The sequence below is a fragment of the Rhipicephalus microplus genome, chromosome X (assembly GCF_043290135.1).
Source record: "Rhipicephalus microplus isolate Deutch F79 chromosome X, USDA_Rmic, whole genome shotgun sequence".
Lineage (NCBI taxonomy): Eukaryota > Metazoa > Arthropoda > Arachnida > Ixodida > Ixodidae > Rhipicephalus > Rhipicephalus microplus.
Window position 1 is genome coordinate 374,130,271 of NC_134710.1, and position 14,817 is coordinate 374,145,087.

A 14,817-nucleotide genomic window follows, 5' to 3' on the forward strand; every position below is an offset into this window, starting at 1 on the left:
GACGTGATTTACTGACGCGTGGACCCAGGTTGCTGGGTGAATGATGCATTCAATTATTCATGTAATGGTTACACAACTCATCATGCACGTACCGTTTTCGGTGACTTCAGGGTTCCACTGTTAACGTCGAGCTTAATCCGGAAGACACTGCGCTCGCTAACACCAGTGAGCTCGCTGACTTTCCGACATGCGACATGACGAAGCTGAATGACGACGAACGCCTTGCAGGTCAGTGACGGTTGAGCAGTGCTCCTGCTTGTGACAACGGACGACGCTGTTGAGCCCAGCAAGATGCCGTGAGGACCATGTGCACATACGTAGTTTCGTGTTGTGTGTGTACAGTAACAACTTGCATGTGCGTATAAAACACCTTTTCTGTTCCGCTTGGTACACTCTCCACCAGCGTTTCATGTAATCTCAACGTAACAGCAACCACGTTCAACTGTCACTAGCACCATGCTCAAAGTCACCGCGGTCGCAGAATGCTGACGCCGGTGAGTTTCACGCGGAACACGGACACAGTGGCAGGACGCTGCGTCGGCCGCGTGGCGGAATGCAACCGTAGAAGGCGCACGACCGATCGTGTTGTTTGTACAGTTGCTGAATTAATGACGTGAATGCACTCGCCGTTGTCAGTGCATCTAGCGCGCGTTCTCTCGTAGTTGCTTCGTTGTCGGCGAGCTGTTACTCCCTGTTATTACTCGGACGAAGCGATATCGCAGAAGATGTCCCGCTGGCTCAGAGTGATGAGCCCAGTTCCATTAGTTTCGGATCGTTACGACGCACGCACTGCGCAGCCCACGTGCTTTCCGAGCCGGAGAGGGAGTCGTGCCTTCTCCTTCGCATTCATATGTAAACAAGAGAGGAGAATTTGCCTAGTCAATATGGCCGACTTCCGGCTTCATCGCGGCTTCACAACGAGTGATGTCAGGGCCTCTCCTTACCTTTCCTTCCTCCGTGGGGTAGATTCTTTGAATAACCAAATGTCCAACTGTCCCAGAACGAGCGCTAAAAATGGGCGCGCCGCCAAATTCTTGCGATAACGCGCGGGAGAGACGTCGCGAGGTCAAAAGAAAAAAAAAGAAAAACAAACATCCAAGGCTCCCCGGGCGCGCGCTCTCCCCTCGAAAGCGTGGCTTCGCCGACGAACCTCCTCACCCCACAGCGGCGGCCGAGCACGCACTCGAATTTTCCAGAAGGAAAGGGGCGTGTATGCCGGGTTGAGTCATCTGTCGGGGACGGCCCTCGTACACTCTCGCACCTTCCCCAGCCTCCGCTGCGCATCGCGCCGACGAAATGATGAGAACTTTCTGGAATCTCGCGCGGAAGGTATTTAACCGAGCAGCGGAGATGAGAGATCAGGAGAAGACGGAAGTTAGCGCCAGAGCGCATAGGGATTCCGCCGTGTAGTCGGCGAAGGTTCTGTCCATAGTGACAGAGCAGGAGAAGACGGAAGTTAGCGCCAGAGCGCGTAGGGATTCCGCCGTGTATCGGCGAAGGTTCTGTCCGTAGTGACAGAGCAGGAGAAGACGGAAGTTAGCGCCAGAGCGCGTAGGTATTCCGCCGTGTAGTCAGCGAAGGTTTTGTCCGTAGCGACAAAGCAGGAGAAGAAGAGGATTTCCACCTGAGGGGTGAAGGCTCGAGCTACAGGCAAGAGCGTGTGTTTACCGCTATCGAGCGAAGACGCGTGGCAACAGCTGTGTGTGTGAAGCCGACGTGTTTCCGGCGAAGAAGTTTGAAGCTTGGAGAGTGGCCATTTGAAGACGCGAGGTTTCCTGGAAGAGAAACTTCGGCGAGGTTTCCTGGAAGAGAAACTTCAGGGGCAGCGGAACGACAACAACTCTGGGATTTGAGTGAGTGATTCTCGGAAGAGTATCATCCAGACTTTTGTTCCAAGAACTTTGGACTGAATAGGTTTTCTATCTCTTTAGTCTTTAAGTGTCTTGGTTGTTCAATGCATGCGACTGCATTGTAGCTCATATTGTTGTCTGTGTCCGTTGTTTCGAGTGTGGCTGATTGTACTGTGTAGTACGTTGTTTGATTGGTGACATATTGTACTCAACTATTGTGGAGTGTGCATACTCGTGTATTGTTTTCGATCCGCAATTATTGAGAATATAATTTTGTTTGTTTATCAACTCTCGGCTCTGACTTGTTCTTTGGGCCACAGCCGGCGTCTCCTGGCGCGCCAATAAGGACCACTTCTAAATTGTCCACGCTTTCGTGGTGCGGTTCGGGGGGCCGATACTTCGGCTCTTGGAATTAGCCCGGTGATCGCCTCCCTAATTAACGGGACCTGTGTGACAACAACCAGAAGCGCCGCTGGTCGTGAGGTCAGAATCCTCCAATGGTGTCGCCGCTGGGCCGCGTCATTCTTTCTCATCGAATCTGGAGAGGCTGCGCTGCAGGTGGCTGCACCCAAGGACGAGTAACGTCGCCAGACATTGCGTCAGACCCGCCAGACAGGAAGGCGCCGGTTGCTTGCTCGACGGGCTCGCTGGCTGAAATGACTCACTGTGCGTGCGCGGCAGATAGGCACCGCCGCGTGTTGACGCCGTTGAGTTGTTCGCGTCAGGCGGGCTCGTGGGCTGGCCTTGACACAGATTGCCTTTTTCAGAGGCATGGACGTTCGTTGTGGACTCGCAGGCATAACAGCACCCCCGCCGCCAGACAATGCGCCGGAAACGCGAGCTGCTTCCACGTGGCTCGGATGTCAGGTGCGCTCGTTCGCCAGGTCCCACCAGGTTCACCTCCAGGGCCATGGGGAGAATGCAGCTCTAGACTCTGTTCCGGGACCACATCCCATTCTTGAGGACGGATCCCAGCTCCACTGGCTTGTCGCCACAACTTGTCGGCCAGCCTCGCTCGTCTCTTCTTATGATCCTTGGTCTCCGCACTTGTCGATGGTTCCGCAACTTGTCAAGAACGGTTCGACAACAGGCAACACACGACACAAGCTAGTGCCCTCGGTCACCCGACAGAACACCAGACAAAGTATAGTACAACATATACCAAACTACGTGTCTATCGGAATTTCGTTCCCTTCTCACCAAGAGGCACATGTGGGACACAAGACTCTTAAAATGACAACTCAATTTTTTTACACGTACAACAACGTAACGAATTAGAATACAACATAAAGTTGGCTCCTTGAGCTAACTCTGGACGAGAGCGCTCAGCTAAAGTCGTGATGAGGTCAAAATTTTCCCGAATCCCCAGCGAGAAACCGAAAGGTGGAGAAGGTACTAACTAAACGCACGGCTCAATGCGTCTACATTAGCGTTTAGCTTTCCTTTTTTTTTAGCGAACGTCAAAGTTGTGCTGTTGGAGCATCATGCTCCATCTCAGTAACCGGCCACTTTTAGGCGACGATACCTATATATGCAGTACTAAGGGCTGCTCGTACTTGCGACGTTGCACATCTGTGTAACTACAATAGGGGAGTCCAGATTTCTCATAAAAAGGAACATTCCTTCTCAGCTCCTTCTTCTGGACTTCACCTAACCTAGGCTCTAGGTTCAACTGCTCCAAGATTACCTCCGATTCCCTTTCGATTACCTCACTAGAACTAAAAATTTCTGCTCCCTCTTCCTCTGAAGCATTCAACAGCTGATTTACGACCGCTTGACGTTGAACGTATGGTTTCATCAAGTTGTAAATTTTGTCCGGTCGCCTTCCTAATTTCACTTCATAATTTGTATCAGATAGCTTCATGGGTGCCTTCCACTTGTGCGCGAATATCCCCACTCTCTGACAAGTGTCGCATGAGCGTACAAAATCTTCGATACCCTTCCAGCATTTCGGCCAATAAAACTCAAGGGAAACTCTAGCCTTGCTCTTTTTGATGCCGAGATGCCCGGCCCACGCGTTTTCATGTGCCAGTTCCAATAGTTGGCGACGATACTTTTGTGGCACCAAGAACTGCTCATACTTGCGACCTTGCGCATTTGTGTAGGTAGCTCCGATACAAAAGCACTGCTTTCTCAAAAAAAGTAACATTCTTTTTCTTTTTTGCCAAGTTTACGCTTTCCATTAGCGCTTTTATCGAGAGGTCCTGACGCTGCTCTCGACTGAGCGTTTCTCGATCAACCCTCGACAGCTCACTCCAACCATAGAGAAAGAAAAGGACAAGAGAGGACACTCCGCGAAACCTGGCCTCAGGAAGTGCGTCACGACTACGTAACGAACTAGTGCTGCCACCAAACGTCAGAGGGCGCAAGCGCAAAAAAAAGAACAGTTATAATCAATGCAACAGAATTGTTTTCACAAAATCATAATTATACGCCCAAATCTGGTGTGTTCTTTATACATAAAAACAATTTATTCAACACACCTTACGCGATTATTTTTCTTCAGCCGTACTGTCATAAACACCATCCACCCAGCGACAAGCCTATGCATGACTGACAGCGAGAAGCTTTCGTCGCTTTCGTCAACGTCGGCTGCGTCGGCGTTTTCGTGCGTGAGATAACAGGTGAGGCACGTTTTCAAGCGAAGCTTGTTGAATGACATGTTGTTGGGCTTGTTGGGTCATTTTTTCAGAAAACGGTTACACCTGCGCGAATAAGACACCATGCAACAAACATAGAAAGATGCACACACACACGTTGCGCTTCATGTGTGCGAATTTGTTTCTTACGTGGCGTCTCATTCACGCAGTTGTAACCTTTTTCTGAAGCTTGTAAGGACTGGGAGGTTCACTAAAAAGAAAGTTTGTGGCTCTATGCGGCGGCTAGACGGGAACATTGTGCAACGTATGCACTATAGCAAAGGCGGCACGACGTCAAGCCGAGGCGACGCGTGCTGCGTCTGCCACGGACGCGAGCGTCTGTGCGCTGAGCACAGCTGGGCAGCTACGTCATAGGCTCGGTGGCTCGGTGCAAAATATTGAGAAGCGTTCGCTGGGCCTCGCATGCTTCACGACGCGTTTCCCGAAGGCTCGGAACACGAATAATTCTTGATGTGCCGGAGGCAAATCTGGACTAGCCAAGTGGCCATCATCTTCGTTTCTTCGCTAGCCTTGTGCCACTAGTGCAAGCTGCTCACAAATTTTTTGACGTTTCCAATATAACTTTACCGCACAAATTTCAACTACCATTTTTCTTCCCAATGTACTGCTGATACTGCGTACGTACGAAGGTGTTCTAAAGTTCCCAGGCCGCGATACTATTGCATTACAAGGGATAGCGGCCTGGAAACTTCTGAAGATCTTTGTACGTGGTCTTGACGTATATCTTTGTAAGTCAAAGTTTTATGGGTCAGAGATGTATCACTGGTTTTGTATTGTGCATCGATTAGCTAATCATTCAAAGGGGTTTGTTGGTACACTTATGACGTGCACATATCTTTTTCGTCATTTGACAGCGAAGCATCCACTTACTAACATTTTCAGACCGCGCTGATGCCATGCCGTCCGGCGGTCCAAGCTACGGCAGCTACTGCTGTGTATCGTGGTTCTTCAACAATGGCAGAACCCACAAGAAGCCTGGGACGAGTTTCTTCAGCATACCACGGGACGGCAAGTGTGTTAAAGCTTTTGTATGGTTTGCATGTCTTTAGGCTTACTGTTCGTACTTGCTCAGTGAGGGTAACAATAAAAAATCACTATTCAAGCACTTCCCCTTTCAGCTGATAGTTCATTGCCAATGCAGGATGAAAGCATGGATGCAGTATGCTGGACGCGATGGTCTCCTGAGTAAGCCGGCCAGCCTATTGTACGCAACGTACAGGGTTTGTAGCGACCATTTTACTGCTCAAAGTTTCATGGACCCTGGGCACACAAGGCTTACAAGAATGGCTGTTCCCAGTGTGCAACCAGCTGCACCATGTAAGTGATTGACTGAAACTCAAATATGTGCAATAGCAGCCACTTGTATTGAATCAGTGGCGACAGTTAACCGCGAAGATCTTTGTAGCTGATGGAGAAACCTCACTATAGAAGTAACACTTGGAAAGTCTTAAATTTTGTGAATTGTGGGCTATTACCTTCCTAACAGCAGCTTTACATTTCTGTCGTTTTTTGATGCTCTTGACCTGCGCAACTTGTTTTGAAAGACTTTAAAGGGCTATTTCACGTTATCTTCAAGCCTGAGTGCACATGTACATATACCTTTCATCAGTAAAAGCTGGCACTGTTGATAATTCCAAAAATCACAAATTACTTGTTTCCTAGTTGGTGCCTTCTCTTTTTTTCCACGTTCGACCAATTTATGCGTTTGAAAGAGCTGTTTAAGTTTCCCCATGCTACAAGCTTTGTAACTTGTACCAACTGCACATATATGCACGTTCTATGAGCGTCGCTTCAAATAGTGACTGTGACATGACTGCAGAAGCTGCACTGCAAGGTGCGGATGAGCTTCAGTTTGTGTTATTTTAAGCCTCTTACTAACACATTGTCGTAATTTCATTTCTTCAGGACCTGCGGTAGAGGCTTCAAAAAGCGGCTCCCACACATTGAGGTGCCCCGATGAGCAGGGTGCGTTCAGTGTCGCGATTTCTTTTTTTTTTTTACCCAAATTGACTGTTGACCGAACCTCTGCAGGTGGCAGCTCCCTTGTAGCTGGTGAAAGAATTTCTGCTGACTTCGTCTTGCCGGATAAAACCTTAACCAGTCGTTCAGCTGTCACAAAAGGAACTTGTGTGACCGGTAAGTTGTATGTTCACTTCAACACCAGAGTGGATTGATATAGAGACTTCCGCAGGCTGCTCGCAAGATTGTTCCGACAGTACTGTCCGAGGCACTGAACAAGCTTCACAAGACCCTCCAGAAGACGTCTCCGCCAACAGCTCCACGCCTGAGTGCCCTAGCGAAAATGGTGACTATGCTTTTATTGCAGCTGTTTTTAATGTGCTATTTTATGTTTAGGACATTCTGAGGAAACTATCCTCAAAAGGACACTACGTGTGCACTTACAAAATGTAAGGGTGGGCTCTCAGTGATTTTCATTTTTTTTTGTGCATTGTCAACATTGTGAATGGTTTGTTTTTAGGTAGTGGAATCGAAAACTTTGCACCACAGAAAGTTGTGCACCTTGGGTCTGAAAGAGCGAGGAAAGTGCTCGTACGGGATTAGTTGTTCTTCGCTTTTACATCCATTTTTTGTTTATTTCAGTGCGTTCCTGTGTGCCAGCGACAATGTCTCCATCAATGAAGTACAAGCAAACCATTAAACATCTGCAAGCCAAAGTAGCAGCACAGCGGACCCACCAGTATTTCACAATGCTCAAAGCATACCACGTCCCCAGCAAACTTTTTGGGAATCTCACTGTGCCATCAGAAGCAGCTTTTGCATACGTACAACAACTTGAATCTCACTTTCTTGCCATGCTTGAGGCCACTGCACATCACCTGAAAGTGTGCAATGTTTTGTATCACCATCTGTCAAGTGTTGGCGATTTTCATTTCTGCTCTGCTGGGTGTCGCGCGAAGTTTCTGAAAATGTTTTGCCTGGTTCGTTTATGTTGGCATGTGCGTTCTGTGAACCGAAACTTAGATAGGGTTCGAAACTTAGGTAGGGTTAGGTTCCAGTCTTCAATCTCAGGCATACAGCTTGACAAGTCCAAAGGTTAGCAATTAGCGGCGGGTTTACACTAAAGTATTCGAGTTGAGCCGAATCCTCCAATAGCTTTGCTTTGTTATTACTTCGTTACAGCAGACTTCATTATGGTCTTATATGCTTATATTCAGTTCAACTGGACTAACCACTCCTTCGTTGCATACATTGTTTAGGTTACCCGCTATGAGGAGTAGGGACACTGTGTATTCGCTCAAAGTGATTTGCATAACCTTAAAAAGAATGTTGGGTATCCTGTCTGTATTTTTGTAGGAAATGCGGGCGAACTGTACACTTTACTGTGGGTCGCTTGGTCACTCTGTATGCTTTATCTCTCCAGCTCAAGTAATATATCGATAACAAAACCGCTTGTTGAAATGTCTTCGAGCGGGTAAGGAACACAGTATGAAGTGGGCACGGTTCACGTTATCACGCTTTTCGTAGTTTAGCTTCTCATCAACCTCCTCATCTCACCCATCAAAATTTTCAAAAGAATACCCAAACTTGTAGCGTTTGATGGGGCTGCGGACGCTGCCATTTTATTTTTATATATCTTGTGAGTGATAACGTACGATGTAGAGCCTTTGTGAAAAATAATGAGCCAAAGTGGTTTCCTTCTGCTATTTATTAGCCCTGTAATACCGCTCTCGTAGCACCAATTAAGGTCCACAATTCTGGATAAGTGATGACTACAATCTATTTTAGCTCGCAAGCGTCACAGCAACACCCAGACGCAAATCACTTGGGATATTAAGTTTTTGATGAAGGCGACGCATAAGAAGAGCCACAAGACCTGCCAGTGTTGTAGCATAAAGTTTGTCTTTCACGTAGTGAGAAAGCTGCAAAGCCCTACCTTTCTGAGGACAAGCAGGCATCAAGTCTGCTTTTTTTTTTTTTCATTTTGGACTAGCTGTTCTTAAGCACAGCCAGCACACTGCACCTTTGCCTTTCTGCTATATTGTGTCGTGTGGTTTCTGTGCGCTCTTTTTTTCTATGCATTATTTCGGTTAACCCCAGGCGTGATTCACGACTTCATTGCTGTGTATATGTCACTTCTTCCTTCTTCATCAGCATTGTGCACAGTGTTTTTGCCATAGATTCTTACTTACCCACTGGCCCGGTGTGTCATACTTCACCAGCGTCTCGGCTTATGCCTACTATAGCGAAATGTTTGTTGTCTGTGTTCTCTCTGTATTTGTTACAATTTATTTGTAAGGCGAGATGAATTTGTTGTCTACCTTTGTCATATTGCGCTTTTTATATTCTCAGACTCTACCTTGCCTTTGAATAAAACATTGCGGATACTCTGTCTCTTTGACTGATATATACATTGATCACTTGTTCCAAAAGAAAAACACAAGCACGATGAATAAAACCATAGTGAATTATCATTACCTGCATCTCTTTTTATTATAACTTAATCGAAATAAAGATTACGTCACGACCAATTCGCACGAACCACTGAACAAAACAAAACAGGGAATCGCTAAATCAAAACGACCTACAAAAGCTATCCATTTGGGCGATGAAAAGTGGTCTGAAATCATGAACTTTCGTCATAGCCAAACGTCGGTTACGCAAAGTAATTCAAAATTTGCGCCAGTAAAACCGAAACAGGAAGCGCACGCCACTTGCTCTCACCAACCACCAGGTGTGCTAGGCTCGATTGGGCCGCTGGGGTCTATGGGAGCGTGCACTCTTAACCTTTTTTTTTTATTTCCCTATGCTCCAACTTTCCGCTACAGGCGAGTGTCACAGAACGAGCGCTCAAAATGGGCGCGCCGCCAAATTCTTGCGATAACGCGTCGAAGTGACGCCGCGAGGTCAACGAAGAAAAAAAAGAAAACAAACATCTAAAGGCTCCCCGGGCGCGCGACCCTCTCCCCTCGGAAGCGTGGCTTCGCCGATTAACCTCCTCACCCCACAACGGCAGCCGGGCAAGCACTGGAAATTTCCAGAAGGAAAGGGGTGTGTATGCCGGGTTGAGTCATCTGTCGGGGACGGCCCCCGTACAGTCTCGCGCCTCTCCCCAGCCTTCGCTGCGTATCGCGCCGACGAAATGACGAGAACTTTCTGGAATGTCGCGCGGATGGTATTTAACCGAGCAGCCGAGACGAGAGATCAGGAGAAGACGGAAGTTAGCGCCAGAGTGCGTAGGGATTCCGCCATGTAGTCGGCGAAGGTTTTGTCCGTAGGGACGAAGCAGGAGATGAAGAGGATTTCCACCTGAGGGGTGAAGGCTCGAGCTACAGGCAAGAGCGTGTGTCTACCGCTATCGAGCGAAGACGCGTGGCAACAGCTGCGTGTGTGAAGCCGACGTGTTTCCGACAAGGAAGGTTGAAGCTTGGAGAGTGGCCAAGTGAAGACGCGAGGTTTCCTGGAAGAGAAACTTCAGGGGCTGCGGAACGACAACAACGCTGGACTTTGAGTGAGTGATTCTCGGAAGAGTATCATCTAGACTTTGGTTCCAAGAACTTTGGACTGGATAGGTTTTCTATCTCTTTAGTCTTTAAGTGTCTTGGTGGTTCAATGCATGCGACTGCATTGTAGTGCGTATCGTTGTCTGTGTCCGTTGTTTTGAGTGTGGCTGATTGCACTGTGTAGTACGTTGTTTGATTGGTGACGTATTGTATGTAACTATTGTGGAGTGTGCATTCTTGTGTATTGTTTTCGATCTGCCATTTTTGAGAATATAATATTTGTTTTGTTTATCAACTCTCGGCTCTGACTTGTTCTTTGGGCCACAGCCGGCGTCCACTGGCGCGCCAAAAAGGACCCCTTCTAAATTGTTCACGCTTTCGTGGTGCGGTTCGGGGGGCCAATACTTCGGCCCTTGGAATTAGCCCGGCGATCGCCTCCCTAATAAACGGGACATGTGTGACAGCGAGAGCGTTGCAGCCCTCTCGCTCTGATTCAATGGCGCCATGTCGTCTCCCCCTGTTACGGAAACCGCGCCGGTCGCTTCGGCGACGGGCCGCTCGAGTGACTGCTCACATGACTCACACAGAAAATTTCCTCTCTGAGGTTCCATTGACTCGCCGCCAAGGTCACTTGAAGGTTCACAGCCTTGAACAAGATCAAGCTCCTGCGAAAGCTTCCGCGCTTGCGATCGCGTGAGGGCCATGTACGCTAAGTTGGGGAAGAACGATTTACCCTGCTCTTTGAGAAGCTGCTCTGAGTTGTTAGAGAAAAGATAAGGAAAGTTATCGGGAAGCGCGACAGACAGAGCCGCTTCGGTGCGAAACTTACCGAACGGGCCTTCAATGACAACCGTAGCGATTGGTAAGCAAGCCCTCTGCTCTTCGGCGACTTGCCTAATCCACGCGCATTCTCCTGTAAAGTCATCCGGAGACACCAATGAAGGATGGACAACGTCCAAGGTTGCCGCTGAGTCTCTAAGTGCTCGACACGTTTTCCCATTCACCCTAATTTCTTGGAGATACGGCTCTAACAACCGCATGTTCTTTTCCGATTCTCGAATTGTTGCAAAAGCAAATTTTTGCTTACAGTTTATCGCGATGTGCCCTTCCTTTTTGCAGTTGTAGCAGATTAGTGGCTTCCGTGATTCAAACGCCCGTGTGGTATCAGAGCGTTGTTTAGGAACCTCAGTCGATTTCTCGGCTTCCGTTTGCCCTTCTCCTACAGTGTCCTTCGTAAGAGACGGGTCCTTCTTGAAATTACGGTGCGGAGCGGCTTTCCGTTGATCAGGTTTCTTTGAAAAGCCCTCTTTCCTTTCATCCTTTTCAACGCGCACTGCCCTGCTATGCAACTTTCGGCGAGTATAATACTCCTCAGCTAACTCTGCTGCCTTGTTTAGCTGTACTTCACCAAGTTTGTCCTGCAGCCAAAGTTTGACATTCTCCTCGATGCAGCGGTAGAATTGCTCCAACGCAATGCATTCTACCACTTTATCGCAGTCGTCATAAACGCCTTCGCCCTTGAGTCATTCAATTAAATTGGCTTTAAGACGAAACGCGAGGTCAACGTGTGACTCATTCCCCTTTTTAGCATACTGCAACCTTTGCCTGAAAGCCTCGGGTGACAACTTATAACGTCTCAAGAGCACTTCCTTAACCTCGTCATAGCTCTCAAACGCTTCCCTCGACAAGCAAGTTATCGCGTCGGACACTTCGCCGGGAACAAGAGCTAACAGGTTCCGCGCCCAAAGAGACCGCTCCAAAGCATTTCGCTCACAGATGTGTTCAAACTTGACGAGATACTTCGCCATGTCCTCGCCTACTACGAACGGTGGCAGTTGGTCCCGAATTCTTTAACCGCTGACCTGAATCGTCGGAGAAGCTACGCTAGGCGCCTCAAAAACACTGTAGGATTGCCAATTCTATTCGTTTCAACTCGAGGCGCTCCTGTCTCTCGGCCTCCTCGCGCTCGCGACGTTCGCGCCTTTCAGCTTCTTCACATTCGCGAACTTCTCGCCTTTCAGCCTCTTCACGTTCGCGTGTTTCTACTTCTCGCCTTTCAGCCTCCTCGCGGTGCGCTTTGATATCCGCCCAGGCCTCATCGACTTCCTCAGCCGACACTCCTTCATTCTTCATGATCTCAAGGATCGCTTGCTTTCGTTTTGCACGGCCCAAAGTAATGCCGAGTTCCTCACAAATTTCGATGAGTTCCTTCACTTTAAGGTTCTCCATCGTTCACACTAGCCTCTTGCTGTTTGCCCCTGTTAAGAATCTACTTGCCGTACCCATTATAAGCCTACTAGCAAGACGCGCAAGCAAATTTTAGCACTCCCGTGTTTACACCCTCCGCATTAACTTTGGTTTCAAAGCGCTTCGACTTGGCTTGAAACGATCAAAGCTCACTCTAATGCTTCACACAGCCCTTCTCTAAACTACTATAGCCTGAGCTAGAGTAGTCTGGTGAACTGAGGGGAAAACATCAGGCACTCACCGCATCGATGTCGCTGACGCCGGCCGATCCCGCAGCTGCCAACCACTGTTGCGAAGCGCGCCTCCGACGACTTTACGAAGGGCGCTACGAATCTCACCGCTGCAACCACTGTTTCGAAAGACGGCGACGCCAACACGGTCCCGAAGGCGCCACTGCTTCGAACTCCGCCGGGAAGGTCATCAGCCGTTTGGTAGCGTAGGTTACTCAGCTCGCGACTGCTTCTGCGCAGAGCTGATAGACGAGCGGACGAGACGACGGTGAATTAAACAAGGTTTATGTACAGCATATATACAAAGGCGTTACAAATTCTGCACTGGGGCCGACAGCTTAGAGACCCGAAGAGCCGAGCTCTCCTCTGTAACACATAGGTGTGCTCTCAAACAGGTCTGCTAACACATAGCTCAACTACTAACACATAACTCAACTGCGACACACATGTCTGCTCGCCAATAGGTCTGCTCTCAAATGGGTCTGCTGCTCGCGACGCGCCGCAGGGCTTCTTTTATATGCACCGGGTGGATTCTTTGAATAACCAAATGTCCAACCAGAAGCGCCGCTGGTCGTGAGGTCAGAATCCTCCAATGGGGTCGCCGCTGGGCCGCGTCATTCTTTCTCATCGAATCTGAAGAGGCTGCGCTGCAGGTGGCTGCACCCAAGGACGAGTGACGTCACCAGGCATTGCGTCAGACCCGCCAGACAGGAAGGCGCCGGTTGCTTGCTCGACGGGCTCGCTGGCTGAAATGACTCACTGTGCGTGCGCGGCAGAGAGGCACCGCCGCGTGTTGACGCCGTTGAGTTGTTCGTGTCAGGCGGGCTCGCGGGCTGGCCTTGACACAGATTGCCTTTTTCAGAGGCATGGACGTTCGTTGTGGACTCGCAGGCATAACAGTACGGCGGATTCTATGAGGACGAGGAATACAGTTCAATATTTGGGAGAGGCTACACCCAGACAACAAGTGAATACCCGTCACAAAGCAAGCCCATAAGAAGGGTAGACATTGAATTTTACCATTCTTGAAAATTATGGTAAATGTGCCCGACCTCCGCTCGAAGCGGAGCACAGCCACAGGCGAAAGCTCGAAGAGCACACTCTCTAGAACCCGTTGCACTCTTCGCGCTAATATAATACAAGCACTCTCGCAAGGTACGCACTATGCTACATTAATTGATTCGGCAGCTGAGGAAGATGAGAGAAGTGATTCTTCAAAGAGAAAGGAAGAGAAAAGTGAGCCCCATTATTGTCTGCTTCAGTAAGCGACACCGCCACAGTAGCTCACGAGGGATGGGGGTGAGGAGGGATAAAAAGGATAGGAGTAAAGATGTAGGAAAGCGGAAGAAGGAGAAGAAAGGAAGAGACGTGAGGTGGTAAGCCAGAGCGAGCGACGACAAACTGAGGGGATAGAAGAGATAGGAAAGATGGGAGCACAGTCACTGGAGTCCGATGTTGCGCCTTTGGGTAGCGTGGTGCGGACTCGGGCCATCCGAGTCCCCGGAGAGGACGAGTAGAGAAGCCGGAGAAGGAGAAAAAAATGTTTATATACAGTATTTACATGGTAGCGTGGTACAACGTGAAAAGAGAATCACACACGAGCGCCTCTGCGCTAGCGTTTTTATACATCGTCCGCCTTCCCAAGATCCCTTGCAAAGAAAATTTATGCGCAGGATACTCCAATGAGATCGTCGTCTTCCTCTCCGTCCCCGAAGAGGGAAAGCCAAACACCGCCTCCCTCTGAACCTAGGAAAGGGGGCAAGGCATGCCCAGTTCGCTGTTTGGTGAGGGAGACCCCACGCGCCAGCGTGGCACCACAGTGAGATGACGTGGAATCCCATGCGCAAAGTCGCTCCCTGATGCAGCCAGGTTGACTCAAGCAAGGCAGAATACCCCGTACAGCTGCTGGGTCGACGCTGCTTCGGAGTGTTGCTCTCGGCGGCTGACAAAAGCTTGGCCAACGACTTTTGTGTCAAGAGGAGCCGGCGACGTGGTTTTTCCCGATTGTCCGCGTCCGTCGCCGTCCCGGTGCAGGGTTGACTCATCAACAGCTGCCAGGTGCCAGCAGGCCGCGAAGACCACGTGGAACTTGGGCGAGGCACAACAGCACCCCCGCCGCCAGATGATACATCGGGAGGTCGAGTTGTTCCATGCAGCTCGGCCGGGTCGATGTCGGCGACGTTCCGGCAAGGCTCTTGCTTTCTCGAAGGGCCTGGTCAAACTGGAATGCTCCAAGAGCTGGCCTCTGCGCCCCGCTTCGGTGAAAAGTGGGTGACAAGCTCCAAGAAACGACCTTTGTCAGCCACACACAATGCGACAAGCACCGCGTGTACGCCACTCTCATCGCCAGGCCTCAGATTTTACAAAG

General features: G+C 49.4%; 1 long non-coding RNA gene across 1 annotated transcript; it reads left to right on the forward strand.

The window, feature by feature from the left end:
- The first annotated feature begins 4,912 nt into the window (after nt 1-4,912).
- Nucleotides 4,913-8,941, forward strand: LOC142776391 (uncharacterized). The gene is made up of 4 exons (XR_012887505.1): nt 4,913-5,827; nt 6,416-6,475; nt 6,542-6,815; nt 7,112-8,941. It is a non-coding gene; the product is annotated as an uncharacterized LOC142776391 (long non-coding RNA).
- The last annotated feature ends 5,876 nt before the right edge of the window (nt 8,942-14,817 follow it).